At 38.0% G+C, this 10223-nt stretch overlaps 1 long non-coding RNA gene across 1 annotated transcript in view; it reads right to left on the bottom strand.

The window, feature by feature from the left end:
* Positions 1-2234, bottom strand: part of LOC116081845 — a 15790-nt gene extending 13556 nt beyond the window's left edge. Inside the window, exon 1 of the long non-coding RNA XR_004115034.1 lies at positions 2156-2234. This is a non-coding gene — a long non-coding RNA (uncharacterized LOC116081845). The remainder of the gene's footprint in view (positions 1-2155) is intronic.
* Between the last annotated feature and the right edge of the window lie 7989 nt (positions 2235-10223).

Here is a 10223-nt window from a genome sequence, read left to right as displayed (position 1 = left end):
TATATATGTATATATATATATATATATATATACTGATATACTTTGAGTATATATACTTTATTTCCTTGTAGAAATAGTTATTCACAGGAAAACAAATACAGTCATCCTGTATCCTGAAAGTCTGTCTCTGTTTTTACTGAAGCTGTGTTTATACTAGAAGAGAGACATCCCTTAGTTAATGGTAAAAAGGCAATGGTTTTAAACAGGAATAGTCAAATAGAAAAGCTGAAAATTTATAAATTATCAAATATAATGCAGACAATAGTAAATCTTAAAGCAAAAATTCTATAATTATAGTTAAAAAATCAGATGAGGTTTATGTTCACTTTCTTTTAAAGCAATTAAATAATCTACATTTTCTATCACTTTGTCATAGATCCATAGGTGATAACTTTTTTACACTATAAATCTAACTATCTTTAAATTAATATTCCTTTTTGAAGGGTAAACTTTATCTGGTACAAAAAGAACAGCAGAAATCCATCTTTTATCTCTCAGTTGTTGCTTTATAAATATATATATATATGTGTATATATACACACATATATGTCTATATTTCTAACTAATATATACATGTGTATACATGTATGTGTGCTTTTGTGTGTTTACAAAAAATATATATGAAGAAAAAAACTTAAATCAGTCACAATGGATTCCTGTGTGTCCTGTGTGTCTGGGCTATCCTTACATGCATAATGAATTTGTTTTCACACACCTAAAATATTTCCCTATGTTAAGCAACTAGCTTTATTTCTGAACATTATTGCCTACAGAGTTCGTTAGCTTTGCGTAGCTGTGGCACAAATGCCTTAAAAAGTCAAGTGAAGTGGAGGAAATGCTGATTTGTGCTTGGTGTTTCAGAGGTGCTATAGTAGGTCCAGCCACTTTTGAGCCTGCACTTAGAGAGTACAGGGACATGAGACTATGTGACAAAGGAGACTGCTCATCTCAGAGAAGCCAGGAAACAAGGAGAGGGCTGGCCATCACAGAGCCCCAGGAAATCCTCCCTCTGAACATTTCTGGTCTGGCACCAAGCCTTCTGCAAAGTAGCATGTATGATTCTTTCTGGTTATCCACCTCTGCTTCCTTATTCTGTGAAATGAGTCTTCTTTCCTTTTAGGAACCCCACTGGGAACCCCATTCTACTTTGTTTGCGTGAATCTAATCCATCCTTATGAAACATAGGGAGTGAGAATATAAATCTTGTCTAGCCAAAGTTCTCCCAGGCTTCTGTATATTGTGACTGTTCAGGAATATGCAGTTAATCAAGACAGATCAATAAGAAACTTTCTCAGAACATTTCTTGGGAGATGAGGGGGAAATACTGTTTTGTTGGTGTGGATGTGCTTGTGGGAGAAGAGAAGAACTGTGGTGAGCCATTTTTCCTATAATGCAATAGGACCCTGTTCAAGAGAGACAGTATTAATGTGGGATGCGCTTTATCTAACTGTGACAGAAATGTTGCTTTAAGGCTTTGCTTTGTTTGTTTGTTTGATGGATGGATGGATGGATGGATGGATGGATGGATTAATCAATTGACTGATTTTTCTGTATAGGAACCAATACATTTCCTTTTGTGAAAGATGTTCTGAGTCACTTTTCTGCCATTACAATGGAGGGAATCCTGGTTAGTAAATCATTCACTAGACTGTGTGTTCCTGCTCCATCCATGTCTAGAACTTCCCATTACTTTCTTTGAAAATGTGCGTTCTGTCAGATGAACTTCCCTAGATTACTAACTACTCACTTCTGTCTCTTTTTGTGTTTTTGTTTATAAAATTCTCTTGAGATTCATTTATAAAATACTTGTATTAACAGGGTAATTGTACCTAGAGCCTCGCCTCACTGTAAATGCTAGACCGTGAAGAATGGCAGCTGTGTCTAAAGATATAACAACATTGCCCACAGAGTAGAGTAACAGGCAAACCTTACTAAATTCCTGCTCAACTCTTCTAACGTGATTGAAATTAGTCATGCTGTACTTAAAAAAACGATGGTAGACACTGCTGAATGAAAGGTGTGTGTGTGTGTGTGTGTGTGTGTCTGCGTGTGTGTGTGTGTGATTACCCATGCCACTGGCTCCCCAAGAGCTCAGTCCGAAGCTGAATCGCCAGCTGCCCCAGAGACTCTTGTTTACAGGTTGAAGTTCCCTTACCTTTCATTTTAGCTGAGGATCTTGATAGTTAACAACAAAGACTGGAAGTCAGCGGTTCTCAACCCTGTGGGTCTTGACCCCACTGGAGAGTGAATGACCCTTTCACAGGGCTCACCTATGACCATATGCACATAAGACATTCACATTATGACTCATAGCAGTAGCAAAATTACAATTATGAAGTAGCAATGAAGTCACCACCACATGTGGAAGTGTATTAAAAGGTCACAGCATTAAGAAGATTGAGAAACACTGCTGTGGATGGTGTTGATTTGTTCTTTATTATTATTTTTTTATTGAAAATAGATTTTTTTTCAGGACTTAAGAGGTGGCGTAGCAGTTGAGAGCACTGACTGTTCTAGAGGACCTGGGTTCAATTCCCAGCACACACATGGAACCTCACAACCTTCTGTAACTCTAGTTCCATGGGATCCATCCAACACCCTCACATGCAAGCATATATGCAGGCAAAACACCAATGCAAAGAAAAATAAGTAAATCACTAAAAAAATAGATTTTATGTGATATATTCTGATTATAGTTTCCCCTCTCTCAGCTCCTCCCAGTTCCTCTTCACTTCCCTGCCCACCCGACTTCTCTTCCTTTCTTTTCCTCACTAGAAAACAAACAGGCACATAAAAAATATAATAAAATAAGATAAAATAAAAACAAACAAACCAGCATAGGGCACAATAAGCAAACAGACAAATAAAAAAAGCCAAAGAAAAAGCACAAGAAACACATACATACATTCCCATACACAGAAATCCTATAAAAAACAAATTGGAAAACATAATATGTGAGCAAAAAAGCTGTGAAGTTACAATAGAGGAAAAGACCCAGAGAAAGCATTGTGAAGCAGAAATCTTCCAGAAGTAACATGGAGTTCATTTTGTGTTGGTCAACTGCTTCCTGCTAGCCATGGGGATGGATATGCTCAGTGAGATCCTACTAGAGAAGACTATAATGTCTTTTGTGAGTTCACCTGGAGATAGATTCTGTAAGCATCAGAAGCTATTGCCAGCCAGCTTCTGACTCCAGGGGTGATGTCATCCCTAGGCGACAGGGCCCTCCTGCATCTGTTGCTACGGCAACCACTGCACACACACACACACACACCCTGCTTATGCCTTACCTGTGTCACTTGGACGTATATGTGTTAACTACATCACGGCCCAGATAAAAGACAGGGACCCTGACCCATAGCCTTCTTTTCTCTTCCTCACTTTTTCCCCTCTTTCAATAAAGACCTCCCAAAGTTAGAACTGTGCTGGCTTGGCATGATCTGTCCAGAAATATGCCGTTTTCAATGAACAGATCTTAGGTTAAGGATGGTGGCTTTGGTCTATGACCTCTCTGAGCACTGGGATGCCACCTGATGTAGACCTGTATAGTACCTCCGAATGCTGCTTACAGTCTCTGTGAGTTCGTATGTACCCCAGCCTTGTTGTGTCTACAGGACCTTGTTTCCTTGGTGTCCTTCATCCCCATTGGCTCTCAGAATCTTTCTGTCTCCTCTTTCACAGGGATCCCTGAGCCCTGAGGGAAGAGAGTTGATGGAGAACTCTCATTTAGGACTAAGTGTTCCAAGGTCTCTGACTCTCTGTGCACTGTCTGGTTGTGGGTCTCTGTCTTTGCTAGAAGAACTTCTGTGAAGATGGCTGGGCAAGATGCTGATTTATGAGTATAGTTGCTTCTTTCTTTAAGAAATTCAGTGACGGTTTGTATATGCTTGGCCCAGGGAATGGCACTACAGAAGATGTGGCCTCGTTGGAGTAGGTGTGTCACTGTGGGCATGGACTTGGAAACCCTTGTCCTAGCTGCCTGGAAGCCAGTCTTATCCTGTCTGCCTTCTGATGAAGATGTAGAACTCTCAGCTCTTCCTATACCATGCCTTTCTGGATGCCGCCATGCTCCAGTCTTGATGATAAGGAACTAAGCTTCTGAACCTGTAAGCTAGCACCAATTAAATGTACTTTATAAGACCTGCCTTGGTCACGGTGTCTGTTCATAACAGTAAAACCCTAACTAAGACAAATCCCTTTTGGGTTTACTATAACCCTCAAAAATACTACTTATAAACTTTAGCATTTTTTTGGTATCTTTTGCAGGAAATTTTATTTATTGTTCTTAAATTCCAATGATCCCTGTGATTATGGCAAGCACATGTGATGATCTCATGTGTAAAGGATGGCCATCAAGGATAGAATGTCATTTATCTCTCTATTTCTCTCCTCCTTCCCTGAATTATCACTTAAATAGGTCTAATGGAGTTTGTAAAAGCTGATTTTTAACAATATCATGGGGAAAATTTGAGATTACAAAGGGACAGGGGACAAGAAAGGAAAAGGAAGCAAGGAAAGAAGGAAGAAAGAAAGAAAGGGAAGGAAGGAAAACCAGGCAATCAAAAAAATCTGTTTCAGCACTACTGTGAAAGTCTGCTAACAAAATTCAGTGAAAATGATATATACAATGTAAAATCATTTGAACACTGCATGAGGAATTTTAAAAACATGAGTTACTATCGTAATTCATCACTCTCCCTTTTTAGACTCAGAGAGAGACATGGGCTAGCATCTGCTCCTTATTTGGATTCTCAAAGACAACCCAGTAACTGCACTTGAACCATGTACACTTATTTTAATAGAAGGAGGTGAGGGCTGCTGGAGTTCACATGTACAAATTCTGAATCTGTGCATGTTTAGGACAAATCAGAAAACACAAACTACTGTGTAGATGTAAAAAAGAGAAAATGTAATACAGGGAGTTGTCACACAATGAGAAAGAGGGTGAAAAGCTGAACAGGCTGTGTTAACTCCAACAAGCTCAGCAGTAGCAGAAAAATACAAGCATCTTATGCTTAAGCAGCAAAGGGAAAGACATCTGCTAGAGCCTGGGGCTGGGTGGACTAGAAAACTACATAAGCAGGAAGAACAGAAAATGGGGTCTAAGGAAGAAATAATGCTCTTGTCTGTAATACTAGAAAACACAGAGAGATGCTCATGGAACTCTCTTATCCTGCTTGTGCTGTTTTTTGTCCACACTAAGACCCAGCTATCAGCCACCCCCAAAGCCAAGCATGTAGTCTAAAGGAATCAATCAATTATCTGAGAGCCAACACTGAGATCCCACCACATGTCTGATCCCAGATTTTCTAGTCTAAAACAATGACAATGTTTATCTTTACATATTGATGCATTAAATATAATAAGAAATAAATATATAAATAAAATAAAATAAGAAATTAAGGATTTGAGATAGTTGTCATTCAACAATTATTTTTTCTTCATGCTTCAGGTTGCTCTGAATTGAATAATTACTTAATAAAAACCTTTCTCATTGCATTAAATTGTTTAAATACTTGCAAAAAGCGTTATAGGTAGGGTGATTATGTTGTATGGGTAATAATAATAATAACTATAACAATAATAATAATGTATTCATATAAAATAGAAAGAAAGACAGGAAGAGTGACAGTGGACATAAACAAATCTACTCAGAGAAGTAAAGATGATAGGATGACAGGCTTGGACAGAGGAAGATGATGAGAAATAGAGGGGCCTCCTGATATCCCGAGAAGATCTCAAGTAGAGATAGCAAGACTTAAGTGTCCCAGAGTTACTAACATTGCCTGTCCCTGCATTTAACACATTCATGATGAAAATAACCAGGTTAGCAATGGATTCAGAGAGAGTTAAGGAAGTCTGGTTAGGGAAATGTACTAATCAGTAGTCAGTGGGAAAAGAAATGGGAAAAGGGAGTGTATACTATGATACAAAACCAGATGGAATTTTGTGGGATGATACAATCATAGTTGTTGACATGTATTTCCTATTGAATAAAATTTGTTTCACTATGGGACAAGTGTATGATGAATATGGCCAGACTATGTGAACTTCCTGAAAACAAACCTTAAGCCAAACAGTAGTTCCATCTTCCTCAAGCCTTATTGGTCAGCTTATAAGCTACTAGCCATATAAAACATATTTTCTAGGTTACTCCCATCTGTTTCTTAAAAAAAAAAAAAAATAATTATTTGTTCTTAACCCACACCAGAGAAACTGCTTCTTGCAGAACATGGTAACTAACATGGAGAACCCTAACTGGTCAACAAGAAGAGAATCAGACTGAGGAGTCAAGTCTAAACAGAGCATGCACACCACATCCCTCTTCCCAAGGTTCAATGATCTTTGAGAAAAAGAAGGGTGGAAAGATGTTTAAAGTCAGAGGTGGTCATAACATTAGGAAACAGTGTTTGCCAAACACTATGGCAGATGAATATATGAACTCACAGAGACTGTGACAAGTATGCACAGGCTCCTGCACAAACTCCAACCAGACAGAATCCCAACACAGAAAATAGGAAGTGGCATCAAAATCCTACCACTGACCGATGGAGACATTTGTATGTGATAGCTGCTGAAGAGAGACAGTAAGTTTTTTTGTTTTTCTTTGTTTTTAATGATGTGAACCTTGGCAGGTTGACCACATGAAAAGGCAAGCCCCAACCCCCAAACTAACTGGGCAACACAAGCTGAACCCAATGGGAAGGGAGACAATAGGAAATGCCAAATTGTGTGGGAAGGTTCAGGAGGGGAGAGGGTGTGGCTGAGGAGGGTCTAGAGAAGGAGAATGAATATGTTCAAAAGGTAGTGTATGAAATTCTCAAAGAGTGAATTAAAATGCTACTTAAAATTAATTTGGCTACTAGAAAGTTGAACTTATATCACATCCCAAGTTCAATGGCAGTGTGTTCCTGTTGCCTACAGCTGATTCGCTGACAAGCTAGTGCTCTTGTGAAACTTTAAACAGCAGCTGAACAATCTCTTATAAATTTCGTCAGTTTTATTATGAAAATTTAAAAATTAGGATAGCTCCTATTATAAAAGTGTATTAAAGTAGGTTAGAAAGTTAAGATTTCCTCTTTTTTTCTGAGCTGTGTGTCCTTGTGTTGGCCGATTTACAATAGAACATTGGACTAGGATGTCTGTAAGCACTATTAATGCAAGCTCTTTGTGGAATTCTACATGTGATCATAGGCCTGGTTGCAGTATCAAATTTACAGGACTAGAAACAAGTTCCATACTTCCATAAGTAGCTATAAATACACTCAGTTTTAATTATTTATGACATCACTAAACATCACCAGGAATCCTTAGATGCCATTTTTTGTTTTCTTTTGTGCAAGACCTTTAAGATGTCAAAGTTACTTTTCCTGTCATTGTGATAAAACACCTGTCCAGAAAAAAAAAATAAATAAGAACTGAAGACATCTGAAGAGATGTCTCAGAGGTTAAGAGCACTTGTTCTTCCAGTGGACTCGGTTAGTTTTCAGCAGCCACATGGCAGCTCACAACTATCTGCAACTTCAGCACTGGCAAAGTGGCGCCCTCTGTGGGCCTTTGCAGGCACCAGACTTACAATGGTGAGCAGATATACATGGAGGCAGAAGTTTCATATACATAAAAAATAATTTTAAAAGAGAAGTAACTTAGATAAGGAGGAATTTAAGTCAATTAATGCTTGAGGGAATAGTTCATCCTGGGACTTACACCTGTAGGAGCACGGGACAACTGGTCAGTTAGGAGGCAGAGAACTGGTCACAGTGCATTCACAGTTAGGAGGCAGAGTGAAAAACTCTGCGGATCATCTGCCTTCCTCCTTTATATTTAATCTGGGGCCTCAGCCAGTAGAAAGTGCCATTTACATTCGACAAATCTTCACCCCTCAGTCAATCTAATCAAGTGATCAAATAATCCCTGACAGGCTTAGCCAGCAATTTTCCTAATCTAGATAATTTATCAGAAGCTTACCTTTTAGATTAAGATCAGCAACTTTCAAATTAAAATTTTCCCAAGTTTTGAGAAATGATAGGATAACAAGCAGAGCAAAGATTAGAGAGACAGGCAATGTGGCCCAAGAAAGGAAAGCCAAGAGAAACTGAAATGAGTCTAGGAAGAGATAGCAAACCAATTGTTTTTGGAGAAATGCTATTGCTGCTGTTGCCGTAGCAGCGGCCGCTGCTGAGCCGCATAGTGGACTGAGGCTCCAAAGCTGAGTCCCACAACAGAGCCAAAAGGGCAGGACCACATGAGCAGACAGATTGACAGCTGTTCCAGATGGGCAGACAGCAGTTCAAGTAAGCAGCATCAACAGCGGGGACTGAGCTGAGCTGAAGCTCCTGGGTCACTTGACATTCCTCTGTCTTTTCTGGCCTTGACATATACCTTGGGTGATCAGGTGACAGGTTGGCTGACCTACATGATCATCATCAAGGCTGTGTCATAACCCTTCACACCATGCCCCCGAATGACTTTTGCTACCGATGTTGTCACATTGCCTCTGCTGAAGTCACTGAACAGCCTATGCTGAGCTGGATTCAAACAATTTTACTCAAGATTTTAAGCCACCTCAGGTTTAATAAAATGTTTTCTAATATTGTTTCTAGTACATATGTGACTTAATTATTTAAAATTAAAAAAATATTCTAGGTAATGATCGCTTTCTTCAGGGCATGCCCAAAATATAGTTTTTCATTTTCTCAGGTAGTCTTCCTAAAATGAGATATATTCTCTCATAATATAAAAAGGTATTTTATAAAAATATAAATGTATACAATTATATTAAAATACTTTATTAGGGTTATTAAGTGATTATAATATGATGAGTTAATTTCATAGCCACAATTGCAAAAATAGTAATACAGAAAATGTAAGAAACTAGAATTTAAAACAAATAATCTGCACTCATTTTTATAATAACCACTCAGGTAAGTTCTGAAGTAAAAAGAGCATAAAAAGAGAAAATAGAATGTAATACACAATAGTGGTAAATGGTTTTTTATAATATAATTCTTAAAATGGATATTATGGAGAAAAAGAAATTCATCTTTCTTTAGGAAATTTTGTTTCAGGATCAAATTAAAAAATGAGGTTAAAACTTCAAGATTAACTTTAGAATGAGGGTCTTAAAGGGGCATGATGACAGTCTCTCTACATGTCTCTACCTAAGGGCTCTGCTGTTGAAGAGAAGAAAAGGATGGTTTCCATAACGAAGGAAAGAAAATGCCAGAAGACTTCTCTCTTGCTTCTCTTGTGACACATTTACAAAGACAGACACTTCTGTAGATGAACAACAATAAGCTGTTCTATGACTACACAACTGTTTTGTGGAAAAACACATGGCTAGCTTTGGGTTTTGATCATGTGGAAGAAAGTTCCTTCTGTATTGTGAAGTTTTGATGCTAGTCTTTTATAGAGTTTCATTTATATATACTATCACAATTATAGGTATTTATGGAGTATGGTGTGATATTTCAATAGATACAATGTGATGATATCAGGTCAAACGTAAACACTGCTCTGGAAACATAAAGCCACATGATGTGGCTTCCAGATTAAATTAATGACTTAGATGTTCAAATGCCTGCTAGCTCTTCTTTCTTCAAGCATTTTGTTTAAAATAACTTTGCATTAAGAATGGCTGTGAGGTTTTTCAAAAGATTATGAGACTATCCTCAGAGAGAGCAAATCTTGCCCCAATGCTAAAGGTATTAAATTCATTGAAGATAAATAAAAATATTAAAATGGATTTGTATATCCAGTCAATCCATCAGGGAAGAGAAATGTGTGAGAAGCCTGTGGCGAGATGACTGCTCTCCAGAAGCTTGTCAGAGTTGATCCCTGGGAACCAGTGGAGGGAGAATGGCAAGCACATTCATGCCATATAAGCTTTTCAGGCATGATCTCCTAAGATCTGTAGTGATCTCTTCCCTGATCATGTATCATAATCATCATAATCACTGGGCTTTTATTTTGGAGAAATACATGATTTACTCTACTGTAAGCATATAATTAATAACAGTTGGCTTATTCACAAGTTCTCCAAAACCTGGGTCTCGAGATTTCACGTTGTTGGAAATTTTCCTAATATAATCTCATTAAAAATTCTATCATTGTCTGGTGATGATTGCACATCTGGAGTGTGCTTCATTTTTCAACAAAACATTTAGAAGAATAAATAAATACATGGTAGGTAGATGACCTTTCAGGGCAGTCCTCATATCTCA

Source organism: Mastomys coucha, unplaced genomic scaffold, assembly GCF_008632895.1.
Source record: "Mastomys coucha isolate ucsf_1 unplaced genomic scaffold, UCSF_Mcou_1 pScaffold11, whole genome shotgun sequence".
NCBI lineage: Eukaryota > Metazoa > Chordata > Mammalia > Rodentia > Muridae > Mastomys > Mastomys coucha.
This window is presented reverse-complemented; position numbering and strand designations above follow the sequence as displayed.